Genomic DNA, 15988 nt, shown 5'->3' on the forward strand with positions numbered 1-15988 from the left:
ATTTGTTCATTTGTTCATTTGTTCATTTGTTCATTTATTCATTTGTTCATTTGTTCATTTGTTCATTTGTTCATTTGTTCATTTGTTCATTTGTTCATTCGTTCATTTGTTCATTCGTTCATTCGTTCATTCGTTCATTCGTTCATTCGTTCATTCGTTTGTTCGTTTGTTCGTTTGTTCATTTGTCAATTCGACCAATTATTCATTTGTTCATTTGTTCATTCGTTCGTCTGTTTATTTGTTCATTTATTCATTTGTCTATTCGCTCATTTGTTCATTCGTTCATTTGTTCATTCGTTCATTTGTTCATTTGTTCATTTGTTCATTTGTACATTTGTTCATTTGTTCATTTGTTCATTTGTTCATTTGTTCATTTGTTCATTTGTTCATTTGTTCATTTGTTCATTTGTTCATTTGTTCATTTGTTCATTTGTTCATTTGTTCATTTGTTCATTTGTTCATTTGTTCATTTGTTCATTTGTTCATTTGTTCATTTGTTCATTTGTTCATTTGTTCATTTGTTCATTTGTTCGTTTGTTCATTTGTTCGTTTGTTCATTTGTTCATTTGTTCATTTCTTTATTTGTTCATTTGTTCATTTGTTCTTTTGCTCATTTGTTCATTTGTTCATTTGTTCATTTGTTCATTTGTTGATTTGTTCATTCGTTCATTCGTTCATTTGTTTATTTGTTCATTTGTTCATTTGTTCATTTGTTCATTTGCTCACTTGTTCATTTGTTCATTTGTTCATTTGTTCATTTGTTCATTTGTTCATTTGTTCATTCGTTCATTCGTTCATTCGTTCATTTGTTCAATTGTTCATTTGTTCATTTGTCAATTCGACCAATTATTCATTTGTTCATTTGTTCATTTGTTCATTTGTTCATTTGTTCATTTGTTCATTTGTTCATTTGTTCATTTGTTCGTTTGTTCATTCGTTCGATTGTCTATTCGCTAATTTGTTCATTCGTTCATTTGTTCATTTGTTAATTTGTTCATCTGTTCATTTGTTCATTTGTTCATTTGTTCATTTGTTCATTTGTTCATTTGTTCATTTGTTCATTCGTTCATTTGTTCATTCGTTCTATTGTTCGTTTGTTCGTTTGTTCGCTTGTTCGTTTGTTCGTTTGTTCGTTTGTTCGTTTGTTCGTTTGTTCGTTTGTTCGTTTGTTCGTTTGTTCGTTTGTTCGTTTGTTCGTTTGTTCATTTGTTCATTTTTTCATTTGTTCATTTGTTCATTTGTTCATTTGCTCACTTGTTCATTTGTTCATTTGTTCATTTGTTCATTTGTTCATTTGTTCATTTGTTCATTTGTTCATTCGTTCATTCGTTCATTTGTTCATTTGTTCATTTGTTCATTTGTTCATTTGTTCATTTGCTCACTTGTTCATTTGTTCATTTGTTCATTTGTTCATTTGTTCATTTGTTCATTTGTTCATTCGTTCATTCGTTCATTTGTTCAATTGTTCATTTGTTCATTTGTACATTTGATCATTTGTTCATTTGTTCATTTGTTAATTTGTTCATTTGTTCATTTGTTCATTTGTTCATTTGTTCATTTGTTCATTTGTTCATTTGTTCATTTGTTCGTTTGTTGATTCGTTCGATTGTCTATTCGCTAATTTGTTCATTCGTTCATTTGTTCATTTGTTCATTTGTTCATTTGTTCATCTGTTCATTTGTTCATTTGTTCATTTGTACATTTGTTCATTTGTTCATTTGTTCATTTGTTCATTCGTTCATTTGTTCATTCGTTCTATTGTTCATTTGTTCATTTGTTCATTTGTTCATTTGTTCATTTGTTCATTTGTTCATTTGTTCATTTGCTCACTTGTTCATTTGTTCATTTGTTCATTTGTTCATTTGTTCATTTGTTCATTTGTTCATTTGTTCATTTGTTCATTTGTTCATTTGTTCATTCGTTCATTCGTTCATTTGTTCATTTGTTCATTTGTTCATTTGTTCATTTGTTCATTTGTTCATTTGCTCACTTGTTCATTTGTTCATTTGTTCATTTGTTCATTTGTTCATTCGTTCATTCGTTCATTCGTTCATTCGTTCATTCGTTCAATTGTTCATTTGTTCATTTGTACATTTGATCATTTGTTCATTTGTTCATTTGTTCATTTGTTCATTTGTTCATTTGTTCATTTGTTCATTTGTTCATTTGTTCATTTGTTCATTTGTTCATTTGTTCATTTGTTCATTTGTTCATTTGTTCATTTGTTCATTTGTCAATTCGACCAATTATTCATTTGTTCATTTGTTCATTCGTTCATTTGTCTATTCGCTCATCTGTATATTTGTTCATTTATTCATTTGTCTATTCGCTCATTTGTTCATTCGTTCATTTGTTCATTTGTTCATTTGTTCATTTGTACAATTAGTCATTTGTTCATTCGCTAATTTGTTCATTCGTTCATTCGTTCATTTGTTCATTTGTTCATTTGTTCATTTGTTCATTCGTTCATTTGTTCATTTGTTCGTTTGTTCATTTGTTCATTTGTTCATTCGTTCATTCGTTCATTCGTTCATTTGTTCATTTGTTCATTTGTTCCTTTGTTCATTTGTTCATTTGTTCATTTGTTCATTTGTTCATTTGTTCATTTGTTCATTTGTTCATTTGTTCATTTGTTCATTTGTTCATTTGTTCATTTGTTCATTTGTCAATTCGACCAATTATTCATTTGTTCATTTGTTCATTCGTTCATTCGTTCATTTGTTCATTTGTTCATTTGTTCATTTGTTCATTTGTTCATTTGTTCATTTGTTCATTTGTTCATTTGTTCATTTGTTCATTTGTTCATTTGTTCATTTGTTCGTTTGTTCATTCGTTCGATTGTCTATTCGCTAATTTGTTCATTCGTTCATTTGTTCATTTGTTCATTTGTTCATTTGTTCATTTGTTCATCTGATCATTTGTTCATTTGTTCATTTGTTCATTTGTTCATTTGTTCATTTGTTCATTTGTTCATTTGTTCATTTGTTCATTTGTTCATTTGTTCATTTGTTCATTCGTTCATTTGTTCATTCGTTCTATTGTTCATTTGTTGATTTGTTGATTTGTTCATTTGTTCATTTGTTCAATTGCTCATTTGTTCATTTGTTCATTTGTTCATTTGTTCATTTGTTCATTTGTTCATTTGTTCATTTGTTCATTTGTTCATTTGTTCATTTGTTCATTTGCTCACTTGTTCATTTGTTCATTTGTTCATTTGTTCATTTGTTCATTTGTTCATTTGTTCATTTGTTCATTCGTTCATTCGCTCATTCGTTCATTCGTTCAATTGTTCATTTGTTCATTTGTACATTTGATCATTTGTTCATTTGTTCATTTGTTCATTTGTTCATTTGTTCATTTGTTCATTTGTTCATTTGTTCATTTGTTCATTTGTTCATTTGTTCATTTGTTCATTTGTTCATTTGTTCATTTGTTCATTTGTTCATTTGTTCATTTGTTCATTTGTTCATTTGTTCATTTGTTCATTTGTTCATTTGTCAATTCGACCAATTATTCATTTGTTCATTTGTTCATTTGTTCATTTGTACAATTAGTCATTTGTTCATTCGCTAATTTGTTCATTTGTTCATTTGTTCATTTGTTCATTTGTTCATTCGTTCATTTGTTCATTTGTTCGTTTGTTCATTTGTACAATTAGTCATTTGTTCATTCGCTAATTTGTTCATTCGTTCATTCGTTCATTCGTTCATTTGTTCATTTGTTCATTTGTTCATTTGTTCATTTGTTCATTCGTTCATTCGTTCATTCGTTCATTTGTTCATTTGTTCATTTGTTCATTTGTTCATTTGTTCATTTGTTCATTTGTTCATTTGTTCATTTGTTCATTTGTTCATTTGTTCATTTGTTCATTTGTTCATTTGTTCATTTGTCAATTCGACCAATTATTCATTTGTTCATTTGTTCATTCGTTCATTTGTCTATTCGTTCAACTGTTTATTTGTTCATTTATTCATTTGTCTATTCGCTCATTTGTTCATTCGTTCATTTGTTCATTTGTTCATTTGTTCATTTGTTCATTTGTCCATTTGTTCATTTGTTCATTTGTTCATTTGTTCATTTGTTCATTTGTTCATTTGTTCATTTGTTCGTTTGTTCATTCGTTCATTTGTTCATTCGTTCTATTGTTCATTTGTTGATTTGTTGATTTGTTCATTTGTTCATTTGTTCAATTGCTCATTTGTTCATTTGTTGATTTGTTGATTTGTTGATTTGTTCATTTGTTCATTTGTTCATTTGTTCATTTGTCTATTCGCTCAACTGTTTATTTGTTTATTTATTCATTTGTCTATTCGCTCATTTGTTCATTCGTTCATTTGTTCATTTGTTCATTTGTTCATTTGTTCATTCGTTCATTTGTTCATTTGTTCGTTTGTTCATTTGTACAATTAGTCATTTGTTCATTCGCTAATTTGTTCATTCGTTCATTCGTTCATTTGTTCATTTGTTCATTTGTTCATTTGTTCATTTGTTCATTCGTTCATTCGTTCATTCGTTCATTTGTTCATTTGTTCATTTGTTCCTTTGTTCATTTGTTCATTTGTTCATTTGTTCATTTGTTCATTTGTTCATTTGTTCATTTGTTCATTTGTTCATTTGTTCATTTGTTCATTTGTTCATTTGTTCATTTGTTCATTTGTTCATTTGTTCATTTGTTCATTTGTTCATTTGTTCATTTGTCAATTCGACCAATTATTCATTTGTTCAGTTGTTCATTCGTTCATTTGTCTATTCGCTCAACTGTTTATTTGTTCATGAATTCATTTGTCTATTCGCTCATTTGTTCATTCGTTCATTTATTCATTTGTCTATTCGCTCATTTGTTCATTTGTTCATTTGTTCATTTGTTCATTCGTTCATTCGTTCATTCGTTCATTTGTTCAATTGTTCATTTGTTCATTTGTACATTTGATCATTTGTTCATTTGTTCATTTGTTCATTTGTTCATATGTTCATTTGTTCATTTGTTCATTTGTTCATTTGTTCATTTGTTCATTTGTTCATTTGTTCATTTGTTCATTTGTTCATTTGTTCATTTGTTCATTTGTTCATTTGTTCATTTGTTCATTTGTCAATTCGACCAATTATTCATTTGTTCATTTGTTCATTTGTTCATTTGTTCATTTGTACAATTAGTCATTTGTTCATTCGCTAATTTGTTCATTCGTTCATTCGTTCATTTGTTCATTTGTTCATTTGTTCATTCGCTCACTTGTTCATTTGTTCTTTTGTTCATTTGTACAATTAGTCATTTGTTCATTCGCTAATTTGTTCATTCGTTCATTCGTTCATTTGTTCATTTGATCATTTGTTCATTTGTTCATTTGTTCATTTGTTCATTTATACAATTAGTCATTTGTTCATTCGCTAATTTGTTCATTCGTTCATTCGTTCATTTGTTCATTTGTTCATTTGTTCATTTGTTCATTTGTTCATTCGTTCATTTGTTCATTTGTTCATTTGTTCTTTTGTTCATTTGTACAATTAGTCATTTGTTCACTCGCTAATTTGTTCATTCGTTCATTCGTTCATTTGTTCACTCGCTAATTTGTTCATTCGTTCATTCGTTCATTTGTTCATTTGTTCATTTGTTCATTTGTTCATTTGTTCATTTGTTCATTCGTTCATTCGTTCATTTGTTCATTTGTTCATTTGTTCATTTGTTCATTTGTTCATTTGTTCATTTGTTCATTTGTTCATTTGTTCATTTGTTCATTTGTTCATTTGTTCATTTGTTCATTTGTTCATTTGTTCATTTGTTCAATTGTTCATTTGTTCATTTGTTCATTTGTTCATTTCTTTATTTGTTCATTTGTTCATTTCTTTATTTGTTCATTTGTTCATTTCTTTATTAGTTCATTTGTTCATTTGCTCATTTGATCATTTTTTCATTTGTTCAATTGTTCATATGTTCATTTGTACATTTGATCATTTGTTCATTTGATTATTTGTTCATTTGTTCGTTTGTTCATTCGTTCATTTTTTCATTTGTTCATTTGTTCATTTGTTCATTGGTTCATTCGTTCGTTCGTTCATTCGTTCATTCGTTCATTCGTTCATTCGTTCATTTGTTCATTTGTTCATTCGTTCATTCGTTCATTTGTTCATTTGTTCATTTGTTCATTTGTTCATTTGTTCATTAGTTCATTTGTTCATTCGTCCATTCGTTCATTCGATCATTTGTTCATTTGTTCATTTGTCCATTTGTTCATTTGTTCATTTGTTCATTTGTTTATTTCTTTATTAGTTCATTTGTTCATTTGCTCATTTGTTCATTTGCTCATTTGTTCAATTGTTCATTTGTTCATTTGTACATTTGATCATTTGTTCATTTGATCATTTGTTCATTTGTTCGTTTGTTCATTCGTTCAAATGATTAATCGCTCATTTGTTCATTTGTTCATTTGTTCATTTGTTCACTTGCTCATTTGTTCATTTGATCATTTGTTCATTTGCTCATTTGTTCATATGCTCATTTGTTCATTTGTTCATTTGTTCATTCGTTCATTCGTTCATTCGTTCATTCGTTCATTCGTTCATTTGTTCATTTGTTCATTCGTTCATTCGTTCATTTGTTCATTTGTTCATTTGTTCATTTGTTCATTTGTTCATTAGTTCATTTGTTCATTCGTCCATTCGTTCATTCGATCATTTGTTCATTTGTTCATTTGTCCATTTGTTCATTTGTTCATTTGTTTATTTCTTTATTAGTTCATTTGTTCATTTGCTCATTTGTTCATTTGCTCATTTGTTCAATTGTTCATTTGTTCATTTGTACATTTGATCATTTGTTCATTTGATCATTTGTTCATTTGTTCGTTTGTTCATTCGATCAAATGATTAATCGCTCATTTGTTCATTTGTTCATTTGTTCATTTGTTCACTTGCTCATTTGTTCATTTGATCATTTGTTCATTTGCTCATTTGTTCATATGCTCATTTGTTCATTTGTTCATTTGTTCATTCGTTCATTCGTTCATTCGTTCATTCGTTCATTCGTTCATTCGTTCATTCGTTCATTCGTTCATTCGTTCATTCGTTCATTCGTTCATTCGTTCATTCGTTCATTCGTTCATTCGTTCATTAGTTCATTCGTTCATTCGTTCATTCGTTCATTCGTTCATTCGTTCATTCGTTCATTCGTTCATTCGTTCATTCGTTCATTCGTTCATTCGTTCATTCGTTCATTCGTTCATTCGTTCATTCGTTCATTCGTTCATTCGTTCATTCGTTCATTCGTTCATTCGTTCATTCGTTCATTCGTTCATTCGTTCATTCGTTCATTCGTTCAAATGATTAATCGCTCATTTGTTCATTTGTTCATTTGTTCATTTGTTCATTTGTTCATTTGTTCACTTGCTCATTTGTTCATTTGTACATTTGTTCATTTGCTCATTTGTTCATTTGATCATTTGTTCATTCGTTCATTTGTTTATTTCTTTATTTGTTAATTTCTTCATTTGCTCATTTGTTCGTTTGTTCATTCGTTTAAATGATTAATCGCACATTTGTTCATTTGTTCATTTGTTCATTTGTTCATTTGTTCATTTGTTCACTTGCTCATTTGTTCATTTGTTCATTTGTTCATTTGCTCATTTGTTCATTTGCTCATTTGTTCATTTGTTCATTCGTTCATTCGTTCATTCGTTCATTCGTTCATTCGTTCATTCGTTCATTCGTTCATTCGTTCATTCGTTCATTCGTTCATTCGTTCATTCGTTCATTCGTTTATTCGTTCATTCGTTCATTCGTTCATTCGTTCATTCGTTCATTCGTTCATTTGTGCATTCGTTCATTTGTTCATTCGTTCATTCGTTCATTCGTTCATTCGTTCATTTGTTCATTCGTTCATTTGTCCATTTGTTCATTTGTTCATTTCTTTATTTGTTCATTTGTTCATTTCTTTATTAGTTCATTTGTTCATTTGTCCATTTGTTCATTTGTTCATTTCTTTATTTGTTCATTTGTTCATTTCTTTATTAGTTCATTTGTTCAATTGTTCATTTGTTCATTTGTACATTTGATCATTTGTTCATTTGTTCATTTGTTCATTTGTTCATTTGTCCATTTCTTCATTTGCTCATTTGTTCATTTGTTCGTTTGTTCATTCGTTCAAATGATTAAGCGCTCATTTGTTCATTTGTTCATTTGTTCATTTGTTCACTTGCACATTTGTTCATTCGTTCAAATGATTAATCGCTCATTTGTTCATTTGTTCATTTGTTCATTTGTTCACTTGCTCATTTGTTCATTTGTTCATTTGTTCATTTGCTCATTTGTTCATTTGTTCATTTGTTCATTTGTTCATTAGTTCATTTGTTCATTCGTTCATTTGTTCATTTGATCATTTTTTCATTTGTTCATTTGTTCATTTGTTCATTTGTTCATTTGTTCATTTCTTCATTTGTCCATTTGTTCATTTGTTCATTTGTTCATTTCTTTATTTGTTCACTTGTTCATTTGTTCATTAGTTCATTTGTTCATTCGTTCATTCGTTCATTCGTTCATTTGTTCATTTGTTCATTTGTTCATTTGTTCATTTGTTCGTTTGTTCATTTGTTCATTTGTTCATTTGTTCATTTGTTCATTTGTTTATTTGTTCATTTGTTCATTTGTTAATTTGTTCATTTGTTCATTTGTTCATTTGTTCATTTGTTCACTTGTCCATTTGTTCGTTTGTTCACTTGTTCATTTGTTCGTTTGTTCAATCGTTCAAATCATTATTCGCCCATTTGTTCATTTGTTCATTTGTTCATTTGTTCATTTGTTCATTTGTCCATTTGTCCATTTGCTCATTTGATCATTTGTTCATTTGTTCATTCGTTCATTCGTTCATTTGTTCATTTGTTCATTTGTTCATTCGTTCATTTGTTCATTTGTTCATTTGTTCATTTGTTCATTTGTTCATTTGTTCATTTGTTCGTTTGTTCATTCGTTCGATTGTCTATTCGCTAATTTGTTCATTCGTTCATTTTCCTATTCGCTCATTTGTTCACTTGTTCATTTGTTCGTTTGTTCATTCGTTCATTTGATCATTTGTACATTTGTTCATTTGTTCATTTGATCATTTGTTCATTTGTTCATTTGTTCATTTGTTCATTTGTTCATTTGTTCATTTGTTCATTTGTTCATTTGTTCATTTGTTCATTTGTTCATTTGTTCATTTGTTCATTTGTTCATTTGTTCATTTGTTCATTTGTTCATTTGTTCATTTGTTCATTTGTTCATTTGTTCATTTGTTCATTTGTTCATTTGTTCATTTGTTCATTTGTTCATTTGATCATTTGGCCATTTGTTCACTTGTTCACTTGTCCATTTGTTCGTTTGTTCACTTGTTCATTTGTTCGTTTGTTCAATCGTTCAAATGATTATTCGCCCATTTGTTCATTTGTTCATTTGTTCATTTGTTCATTTGTCCATTTGTCCATTTGCACATTTGTTCACTTGCTCATTTGTTCATTTGTTCATTTGTTCATTTGCTCATTTGTTCATTTGCTCATTTGTTCATTCGTTCATTCGTTCATTCGTTCATTCGTTCATTCGTTCATTCGTTCATTCGTTCATTCGTTCATTCGTTCATTCGTTCATTCGTTCATTCGTTCATTCGTTCATTCGTTCATTCGTTCATTCGTTCATTCGTTCATTCGTTCATTCGTTCATTCGTTCATTCGTTCATTCGTTCATTCGTTCATTCGTTCATTCGTTCATTCGTTCATTCGTTCATTCGTTCATTCGTTCATTCGTTCATTCGTTCATTTGTTCATTCGTTCATTCGTTCATTCGTTCATTCGTTCATTCGTTCATTTGTCCATTTGTTCATTTGTTCATTTCTTTATTTGTTCATTTGTTCATTTCTTTATTTGATCATTTGTTCATTTCTTTATTAGTTCATTTGTTCATTTTTTCATTTGTTCAATTGTTCATGTGTTCATTTGTTCATTTGTTCATTTGTTCATTTGTTAATTTGTTCGTTTGTTCATTTGTTCATTTGTTCAATCGTTCATTTGTTCAATTGTTCATTTGTTCATTTGTTCATTTGTCCATTTGGCCACTTGCTCATTTGATCATTTGTTCATTTGTTCATTCGTTCATTCGTTCATTTGTTCATTTGTTCATTTGTTCATTTGTTCATTCGTTCATTTGTTCATTTGTTCATTTGTTCATTTGTTCATTTGTTCATTTGTTCGTTTGTTCATTCGTTCGATTTTCTATTCGCTAATTTGTTCATTCGTTCATTTTCCTATTCGCTCATTTGTTCACTTGTTCATTTGTTCGTTTGTTCATTCGTTCATTTGATCATTTGTACATTTGTTCATTTGTTCATTTGATCATTTGTTCATTTGTTCATTTGTTCATTTGTTCATTTGTTCATTTGTTCATTTGTTCATTTGTTCATTTGTTCATTTGTTCATTTGTTCATTTGTTCATTTGTTCATTTGTTCATTTGTTCATTTGTTCATTTGTTCATTTGTTCATTTGTTCATTTGTTCATTTGTTCATTTGTTCATTTGTTCGTTTGTTCATTTGTTCATTTGTTCATTTGTTCATTTGTTCATTTGTTCATTTGTTTATTTGTTCATTTGTTCATTTGTTAATTTGTTCATTTGTTCATTTGTTCATTTGTTCATTTGTTCACTTGTCCATTTGTTCGTTTGTTCACTTGTTCATTTGTTCGTTTGTTCAATCGTTCAAATGATTATTCGCCCATTTGTTCATTTGTTCATTTGTTCATTTGTTCATTTGTTCATTTGTTCATTTGTCCATTTGTCCATTTGCTCATTTGATCATTTGTTCATTTGTTCATTCGTTCATTCGTTCATTTGTTCATTTGTTCATTTGTTCATCTGTTCATTCGTTCATTTGTTCATTCGTTCATTTGTTCATTTGTTCATTTGTTCATTTGTTCATTTGTTCATTTGTTCGTTTGTTCATTCGTTCGATTGTCTATTCGCTAATTTGTTCATTCGTTCATTTTCCTATTCGCTCATTTGTTCACTTGTTCATTTGTACGTTTGTTCATTCGTTCATTTGATCATTTGTACATTTGTTCATTTGTTCATTTGATCATTTGTTCATTTGTTCATTTGTTCGTTTGTTCATTCGTTCGATTGTCTATTCGCTAATTTGTTCATTCGTTCATTTTCCTATTCGCTCATTTGTTCACTTGTTCATTTGTTCGTTTGTTCATTCGTTCATTTGATCATTTGTACATTTGTTCATTTGTTCATTTGATCATTTGTTCATTTGTTCATTTGTTCATTTGTTCATTTGTTCATTTGTTCATTTGTTCATTTGTTCATTTGTTCATTTGTTCATTTGTTCATTTGTTAATTTGTTCATTTGTTCATTTGTTCATTTGTTCATTTGTTCACTTGTCCATTTGTTCGTTTGTTCACTTGTTCATTTGTTCGTTTGTTCAATCGTTCAAATGATTATTCGCCCATTTGTTCATTTGTTCATTTGTTCATTTGTTCATTTGTCCATTTGTCCATTTGCTCATTTGATCATTTGTTCATTTGTTCATTCGTTCATTCGTTCATTTGTTCATTTGTTCATTTGTTCATTTGTTCATTCGTTCATTTGTTCATTCGTTCATTTGTTCATTTGTTCATTTGTTCATTTGTTCATTTGTTCATTTGTTCATTTGTTCGTTTGTTCATTCGTTCGATTGTCTATTCGCTAATTTGTTCATTCGTTCATTTTCCTATTCGCTCATTTGTTCACTTGTTCATTTGTTCGTTTGTTCATTCGTTCATTTGATCATTTGTACATTTGTTCATTTGTTCATTTGATCATTTGTTCATTTGTTCATTTGTTCGTTTGTTCATTCGTTCATTTGATCATTTGTACATTTGTTCATTTGTTCATTTGATCATTTGTTCATTTGTTCATTTGTTCATTTGTTCATTTGTTCATTTGTTCATTTGTTCATTTGTTCATTTGTTCATTTGTTCATTTGTTCATTTGTTCATTTGTTCATTTGTTCATTTGTTCATTTGTTCATTTGTTCATTTGTTCATTTGTTCATTTGTTCATTTGTTCATTTGTTCATTTGTTCATTTGTTCATTTGTTCATTTGTTCAATTGTTCAATTGTTCATTTGTTCATTTGTTCATTTGTTCATTTGTTCATTTGTTCATTTGTTCATTTGTTCATTTGTTCATTTGTTCATTTGTTCATTTGTTCATTTGTTCATTTGTTCAATGTTCATTCGCTCATTAGTTCATTCGTTCTTTTGTTCATTTGATCATTTGTTCATTTGTTCATTTGTTCATTTGATCATTTGTTCATTTGATCAGTGGTTCATTTGATCAGTGGTTCATTCGTTCATTCGTTCATTCGTTCATTCGTTCATTCGTTCATTCGTTCATTCGTTCATTCGTTCATTCGTTCATTCGTTCATTCGTTCATTCGTTCATTCGTTCATTCGTTCATTCGTTCATTCGTTCATTCGTTCATTCGTTCATTCGTTCATTTGATCATCTGTTCATTTCTTCAACTTGCTCATTTGTTTATTTGTTCATTTGTTCATTTGTTCATTTGTTCATTTGTTCGTTTGTTCATTTGTTCATTTGTTCATTTGTTCATTTGTTCATTTGTTCATTTGTTCAATTGTTCATTTCTTCATTTGTTCATTTGTCCATTTGTTCATTTGTTCATTTCTTTATTTGTTTAATTGTTCATTTCTTTATTTGTTCATTTGTTCATTTGTTCATTAGTTCATTTGTTCATTCGTTCATTTGTTCATTTGATCATTTTTTCATTTGTTCATTTGTTCATTTGTTCATTTTTTCATTTGTTCATTTGTTCATTCGTTTATTCGTTCATTTGCTCATTTGCTCATTTGTTCATTTGTCCATTTGTTCATTTGTTCATATGTTCATTTGTTCTTTTGTTCATTTGTTCATTTGTTAGTTTGTTCCTTTGTTCATTTGTTCATTTGTTCATTTGTTCATTTGTTCATTCGTTCATTCGTTCATTTGTTAATTTGTTCATTTGTTCATTTGTTCATTTGTTCATTTGTTCATTTGTTCATTTGTTCATTTGTTCATTTGTTCATTTGTTCATTAGTTCATTTGTTCATTCGTCCATTCGTTTATTCGATCATTTGTTCATTTGTTCATTTGTCCAGTTGTTCATTTGTTCATTTCTTTATTTGTTCATTTGTTCATTTCTTTATTAGTTCATTTGTTCATTTGCTCATTTGTTCATTTGTTCATTTGTTCAATTGTTCATTTATTCATTTGTACATTTGATCATTTGTTCATTTGTTCATTTGTTCATTTGTACATTTGTTCATTTGTTCATTTGATCATTCGTTCATTCGTTCATTTGTTCATTTGTTCATTAGTTCATTTGTTCATTCGTCCATTCGTTCATTCGATCATTTGTTCATTTGTCCATTTGTTCATTTGTCCATTTCTTTATTTGTTCATTTCTTTATTTGTTCATTTGTTCATTTCTTTATTAGTTCATTCGTTCATTTGTTCATTTGATCATTTTTTCATTTGTTCATTTGTTCATTCGTTCATTCGTTCATTCGTTCATTCGTTCATTCGTTCATTCGTTCATTCGTTCATTCGTTCATTCGTTCATTCGTTCATTCGTTCATTCGTTCATTCGTTCATTCGTTCATTCGTTCATTCGTTCATTCGTTCATTCGTTCATTCGTTCATTCGTTCATTCGTTCATTTGTTCATTTCTTCAACTTGCTCATTTGTTCTTTGTTCATTTGTTCATTTGTTCATTTGATCATTTGTACATTTGTTCATTTGTTCATTTGATCATTTGTTCGTTTGTTCACTTGTTCATTTGTTCGTTTGTTCAATCGTTCAAATGATTATTCGCCCATTTGTTCATTTGTTCATTTGTTCATCTGTCCATTTGTTCATTTGTTCATTTGTTCATTTGTTCATTTGTTCATTTGTTCATTTGTTCATTTGATCATTTGTTCATTTGGTCATTTGTTCATTTGTTCATTTGTTCATTTTTTCATTTGTTCATTTGTTCATTTGTCCATTTGTTCATTTCTTTATTTGTTCATTTGTTCATTTCTTTATTTGTTCACTTGTTCATTTGTTCCTTAGTTCATTTGTTCATTCGTTCATTCGTTCATTCGTTCATTCGTTCATTCGATCATTCGTTCATTCGTTCATTCGTTCATTCGTTCATTCGTTCATTCGTTCATTCGTTCATTCGTTCATTCGTTCATTCGTTCATTCGTTCATTCGTTCATTCGTTCATTCGTTCATTCGTTCATTCGTTCATTTGATCATCTGTTCATTTCTTCAACTTGCTCATTTCTTCATTTGTTCATTTGTTCATTTGTTCATTTGTTCATTTGTTCGTTTGTTCATTCGTTCATTTGTTCATTTGTTCATTTGTTCATTTGTCCATTTCTTCATTTGTTCATTTCTTTATTAGTTCATTTGTTCATTTCTTTATTTGTTCATTTGTTCATTTCTTTATTTGTTCATTTGTTCATTTCTTTATTAGTTCATTTGTTCATTTGTTCATTTGTTAATTTGTTCGTTTGTTCATTTGTTCATTTGTTCATTTGTTCATTTGTTCATTTGTTCATTTGTTCAATTGTTCATTTGTTCATTTGTTCATTTGTCCATTTGTCCATTTGCTCATTTCTTTATTTGTTTATTTGTTCATTTCTTTATTTGTTCATTTGTTCACTTGTTCATTTGTTCATTAGTTCATTTGTTCATTTGTTCATTCGCCCATTTGTTCATTTGTTCATTTGTTCATTTGTTCATTTGTTCATTTGTTCATCTGTCCATTTGTTCATTTGTTCATTTCTTTACTTGTTCATTTGATCACTTCTTTATTTGCTCACTTGTTCATTTGTTCATTTGTTCATTCGTTCATTCGTTCATTTGTTCATTTGTTCATTTGTTCATTTGTTCATTTGTCCATTTGTTCATTTGTCCATTTGTTCATTTGTTCATTTGTTCATTTGTTCATTTGTTCATTCGTTCATTCGTTCATTCGTTCATTTGCTCATTTGCTCATTTCTTTATTTGTTTATTTGTTCATTTCTTTATTTGTTCATTTGTTCACTTGTTCATTTGTTCATTAGTTCATTTGTTCATTTGTTCATTCGCCCATTTGTTCATTTGTTCATTTGTTCATTTGTTCATCTGTTCATTTGTTCATTTGTTCATTTGTTCATTTGTTCATTTGTTCATTTCTTTATTTGTTCATTTGATCATTTCTTTATTTGCTCACTTGTTCATTTGTTCATTTGTTCATTCGTTCATTCGTTCATTTGTTCATTTGTTCATTTGTTCATTTGTTCATTTGTCCATTTGTTCATTTGTCCATTTGTTCATTTGTTCAATTCTTTATTTGTTCATTTGTTCATTTTTTATTTGTTCATTTGTCCATTTGCTCACTTGTTCATTTGTTCATTTGTTCATTCGTTCATTTGTTCATTTGTTCATTTGTTAATTTGTTCATTCGTTCATTCGTTCATTCGTTCATTCGTTCATTTGTTCATTTGTTCATTTGTTCATTTGTTCATTTGTAGATTTGTTCATTTGTTCATTTCTTTATTTTATCTTTTGTTCATTTCTTTATTTTATTTTTTTTTTCATTTCTTTATTTGTTCATTTGTTCATTTCTTTATTTGTTCATTTGTTCATTTCTTTATTTGTTCATTTGTTCATTTCTTTATTTGTTCATTTGTTCATTTCTTTATTTGTTCATTTGTTCATTTCTTTATTTGTTCATTTGTTCATTTCTTTATTTGTTCATTTGTTCATTTCTTTATTTGTTCATTTGTTCATTTCTTTATTTGTTCATTTGTTCATTTCTTTATTTGTTCATTTCTTTACTTGCTCATTTGTTCATTTCTTTATTTGTTCATTTGTTCATTTCTTTATTAGTTCATTTGTTCAATTGTTCATTTGTTCATTTGTACATTTGATCATTTGTTCACTTGTTCATTTTTTCATTTGTT

This window comes from Megalopta genalis, unplaced genomic scaffold (genome assembly GCF_051020955.1).
Source record: "Megalopta genalis isolate 19385.01 unplaced genomic scaffold, iyMegGena1_principal scaffold0022, whole genome shotgun sequence".
Taxonomy (NCBI): domain Eukaryota; kingdom Metazoa; phylum Arthropoda; class Insecta; order Hymenoptera; family Halictidae; genus Megalopta; species Megalopta genalis.